The sequence below is a fragment of the Pinus tabuliformis genome, chromosome 1_2 (assembly GCF_031772625.1).
Source record: "Pinus tabuliformis cultivar Carrire ecotype Pingquan chromosome 1_2, CPIR1, whole genome shotgun sequence".
Classification (NCBI taxonomy): Eukaryota; Viridiplantae; Streptophyta; class Pinopsida; order Pinales; family Pinaceae; genus Pinus; species Pinus tabuliformis.
The window spans coordinates 383402029-383407882 of record NC_142298.1 but is presented as its reverse complement, the minus strand read 5'-3'; positions in this window follow the sequence as shown (position 1 = coordinate 383407882).

The window sequence follows — 5854 nt, the reverse complement described above, 5'->3', positions numbered from 1 at the left end:
GAAGAAAATAGAGGCCTTAATGATAAAAAGTCTTTTGAGGACCTTCACAACCTTTTGTTAGTTTTAGCTTGGAGCTCTATTATATTTTCTCTCTCATACACTTGCACACACTTAGAGTTTTATTGGAGCACTCTTGGAGGATTTTGGCATACTTTTGGATTTGGAAAAAGAAGGCAAAGGAAAAGCAGGAAAGCGCAAGGGGATTGCAGGATCAATAACTACAACAAGTTTGCTTTGTAGGTACAAAGTTGCATGTATGATTTCCTTGCTAGCTTTGGCATGCATGGTATATGCATGTGGTTATTTGGTTATGATCTGCCATTGGCATGGCGGATTGCCTAGATTGTTATTGGTTTTGCCTAGCCTTGCCATTTCCTGGATAACCATGATGTTGTGGATTTTCCCATTTGTTTTCTGATTGGTGCTCATGTTCCTTATGGTTGTGGGTTGAGCTAGCCTTGGTCAAACACTTTGGAAGCCTTGGAACAACTTGGGTTGAGTTACTAGTCCTGGGAGCCTTAGTTGGACAAATGCTTTGGAACCCTTGGTGGGTTGGGTTACTAGTCCTGGAGCCTTGGCTGGACAAACGCTCCGAAGCTTTGCAATAGCTACAGGTTGAGTTACTAGTCTTGGAGCCGGGTTGGAACAAAGGCTCTCAAGATTTGGACAACTTGGGTAGCGACTGATCTAGTAATGGTTAGTGATGTTCGACCGTGAGGTGGAATCACCAGTCAAGGGTTAAGGTGGTTTGTGTGCCGGAAGCCTTGGTTTGGTTTTGCTTAGTTTATTCTATGATATCCCACATTCATGCTTGGAATATGACATGGAGGTGATTGACTAAAAGAGAGATTTGGTTCAGCCTAACCTATGGTCAGGTGGTACGTGGAAGTCCTTGACTTGGTTGGCTTTTGCATATGTTAATAACACCTCCTTTCCTCTTGTATTTCATGAGTATTTATACTTATTATTATGTGGCTTTGATGATTGTTCTATCATTATTATTAATATGGTTATATGTTGGTTATAAGCATGGTTTCATGATAGATTCTAGTTATGACTCTTAACATGTTTTAATTAGTAAATGAATGGTTAATGAATGCATGACCTAATAGATGTTATTGCAACCACTGTGAGAGGGCATTAGACCTTTTTGATGATTCTCAGATAAGTATCAAACCCCTATGTTCAAATATGCATTTGTAACTTGTAGATTACATGATAACAATGTGTTGGACGAAATGCCTAGTATGTTCTAGTCAGACTAAGCCAAGTTCTCGGTTAAGATTGAATGTCTAGCTTTGCCATTGTATCAATTATGATTCTCTAGTGAGCTTACTGAATTAATGAATATATATGTAATTATAACCTACAAGTACTATGTACACAGAGTGTTTGTATAAATGAGTATTTCAGACCTCCAACTTCCTGGGATCATAACTTTGGCATACAATCTCCGTTTGACTATCATAATACCTCGTTTTAGAGATTTCCACGAGGAGGCCAAATCAAATAGATAAATTGGCCTCACTTCTTCGGCCTCTCCATTTTCCTTGAAAATGTCATTTAGGCTCTCAAAACGACCTCAGAAGTTTAGAACCCGAGAAAACTACCAAAAATATAAAATTTTGTTAAATTTAAGGAGACGAACCTGAAAAGAAAGTGTTGGGTCAGGTTGGGCTGATAAAAGTGTTATCATGTGTCACTGGGTGGTTGCAGCCAGTTCTGGACATATGGACCCAATTTTTCCTTAAGTGCATCTTGGCAATCAGGTCTCACATAGTAATTCTCATCTTCATGTTTACCCTAGTGAGCAGGTTAAAGTGGGTAAATATGGGGTGAGGGTATTACACTTTCTTTTACATCTCAAGATATCGAACTCAATTATCTTTTTTCTCATTATAGTGGAAGTCAATCCCAGAGAAAAAATAGTGATTCAAGTTATAAACACAAAAACAATCACTTGATCCACCGAAGTTTTAGAATCATTTGCATCACCATCAATGCCACCTATCTATAGCATACCAATATAGGGATATTTGTTGCTATGGGTTGTGTATGCATGTAACTAAATGAAAGAAATAAAAACAATAAAAAAATGATAGAGATAAATTTATGCATGTTAAATGCACAAATATAGCTTTTGCATATAATAACATGTTACAACACAAACTATAAGAAATGTTTAGTGATGGAGAAGAACATAGGGCATATTGATAAGAATCCAAAATACAATCATTGACAATAATAAAGGATAAATGGCCACTTAGTTGAAATCTTTAAGTAATTGAATGAGAAATGAATCTAGGAAAGAGAGAGAAAAGTAACCTTATGTTGGTAATGATATTTTAGATTTTCAAATTGTTAAAATATGTTTTTGAGGTTAAATTGTGCTTCATGACAAACAACACATTAAAATTTTCCCTGTTGTCAAATTTTTAACACTGGGCATGACAAGATACAACACCACCCCATGGTTGTGACAACATATCAATATTCTCACTCTTGTGAGCTGCAACTTTATGTGATGCATATCTTATAAAGGCATCATCACAAACTAATATTGTGAATAATTTCAAAAATTTTGTACAATTTGTAACCTAAACATGTGTGTTTGTAGTTGCATTTTGATTACAACTCAAACAGATAGGTTTGTAGTTTCATATGGATTTGCAACATACAAGGGGGTTTACATGAAATCATATTTTATAATTGTAGCAACAAAGCGAAGATGCCACATGATTGACATATTTGATTATTTATTTATTTTTATTTCTATTTTTTATCACTTACATATGCATACATACAAGATACATCTAAGAAGAAGAGAAATGTTAATACAAGATACATATAAGAAGAAGAAAGTTAAACAAACAATTATAAACACTTCGTAACCAATTGCCCATCATATTGGTAAAATGACCACCACCTCTATAAACATTCCAATTTATATATACATTTTATTTCATTACTTCTTAAAAAAATACCAATCAAAAGAAACAAAAACATGTCACATCCCATAAAACACTTATTATAAAAAAGGGCATACGAAGGCAGGTCATTTCTCCACATAACACTTATTAATATCCATGCAAAGCATTATGCATTTGGTAATATGTTGACCATCTATTATTTGACCAGTCATTTCTCCACATAACACTTATTATTATCCCTGCAAAGTATTATGCATTTGGTAATATGTTGACCATCTATTATTTTGGTCAAATAGAGTAAATAATTTTCAATTTTACAAAGTAAAACTTTAGAGATTAATTTTTTATTTATTAAAAAAATTAATAACATTTATCTATAATACTATTAGTTGTAATTTTAAACATCTTATTGGAGCATGCCTTGTAATTTGTGATATGATAATAACAATTGACATTTAATACACGTCAAATCATCTCAAGTTTTTCTCTCTTTGATGGATCGCTGCACAAACTCATGCAATTTGCGAATCTCATTTCATTAAAAACAATGGTAGGAAAGTTAGGATTTCATTAAAACAATGCCATTCTCGAACGAGCAAGCCGTGCATTACGCCAAAGAATATATGCCAGTAAACTATTTTAATTATAATAATAAGATAAGTCTTAATTTTTAATGTTATGAAAAATTATTCGAGTTATCTTTAGTGTGATTTTTTGGAAGTTTTTCCGGCGGGTTTTTCTGGTCTAATTTCTCTAAAATCTGGCAGGAATTTATTGAAATAACAAGATTGATGGGTAATCCCTACACAATCTAAGTGCCTTAGGGTTTTTTGAGGATGTTGAATCCATATATACAATCAAAAAACCAGTTTAAATAACACAAATCAAGATTTCACCTCAAATTTTTCGATCGGATTCCATCTCCAGAGAGTCCAAAAAGTCACACTAAAAGCAACTCCAAGATTATCGATCTCATAATTAAAATCAATCAAGACAACTCTAAAAATAATTTTGATTTGTATTATTTTTTCCTTGTAAATTGTGTTGGTCAGTTATTTACGATTGACTAATTATTATTTTATTTTGATATCATTTAAAAAAAAACTAAATATAGATTTTGCTATTTAATAATTTTTTTTAAAACATTTAAATATATATATTTTTAATTTTTGTTTCAATAAATACAAGATTAAGTTGAATTAACATTCATTAACAAAAATTATTTTATATGGTTCAATTATTAAATTATTATTTTTTAAAATTATATAAATTAATTTAATATATATTATATTAATTTTGTTTATACTAATAAAATTTATATTTCTTATAATTATAAGAGTAAGATTTTATGGTTAAATTCTAGAAAATATTTCCAATTTACCTTTAAAGTCCTCATCATATTGGAAATCAACTTAAATATATTTTCAATTTTCCAATAAACTATATTATAAGTGGTTGGACACTTCCACAATTATTCATATTGTTGTTGGATATTTCTAGAATAGAACTGTGTAATATTTGTGATCCATCCAATGTTTTAGATGGTAACTCCATCCATCATCCGCGACGAAAAAGCTTTCATTATATTTTGAACATTCTCTTTAACTAAATACAAATATTATCTTCATCTTGAATTAAGATTATTTTAATTGATTAGTTTTATTAACAATATTATTCTAAATTATTTAATTAATTTAAATTTTATTAATAAAAAATATTTTATATTATTTATTAATTTTTGAATTATATAAATTACTTTATTATTTATTATATTAAAATTTATTGAATTAAAATTTATATCATTAAATAAAATAAAATGGAACACCACTTTTTCCAAATGAGAAAAGGCCATACAACATGATATAAAACAAAATTGCATGATTATATTTTAGAAAACATTTCTAATATGATTTTAAAGTTTATAGCCCTATTGCAAATAAACTTTCATTAGAAAAAATGTTGTACATTATTTTTGTAAATTGCATAATCACATTCTAGAAAAAATTTCAGATATGATTTTTAAGCCTATGATTGTATGACAAAACAAAGCAGGTATTAGGCATTTGATAACAGGCTAACTACCTATTACTTGGTCAAACAAGATAAAAAATGTTGAATTACAAATAACTAAATACTCAAATTTAAATTGACCCAATTCTAAACCTTAACACTAACTCAAATTTAATATTTTTACTTTGATCTAATTACATTTAAACTAAGTGACAAAAAATAGCTACTATATAACTTTTGTTAAAGAAAAAATACATACTAATATATTTACTAAACCAAACCTAACATGAATATTTTAATTAAAAGCGTCGGTGAAGATAAGGGCATTAATTACATTATTTTAAAAGCCACGGAAACTTTGACTTGCCTTATAGATTTAGCCAAAAGGGAACATCATATTTTTATTTTAATCTTTCCTTATAGATTTAGCCAAAATGGAACATCATATATATATATATTTTTATACATTAATCTAAAAGCAAATGAAACTTTAGATTTAACCACATGAACATTCTGTTTTTCATTCAATGCAAGGGTCATTTCAAGACATGGCTTTGGCTTTCCATAAGCCACCGTGACCTTAGGATTTCCACACTTACATTATAAGCCAAGGTCAAGGTTTGGTTATGGCGTCCATTAGGACAAGACTAGGTTTAATTGGAAATGATTGTACCAAGGGAAACCCAACCAAACTTACGCTTATAAAAATGTGGACTACAATAACAAATAACCTTAATTCAGAAGCATAAAACTATTTAAGAAAATGGCCTGGATGCATGCAGAGTGAGTGCAGTCCACAAGGATGGCAATAATTTGGCTGCAAGAAATTAGAGAGAAAGCTAAAGAATGGCTGGTCCCACTTGTAACTCTCCCACATTAAATGGGTATACATCCTCCTCCTTTCTTGATGCATC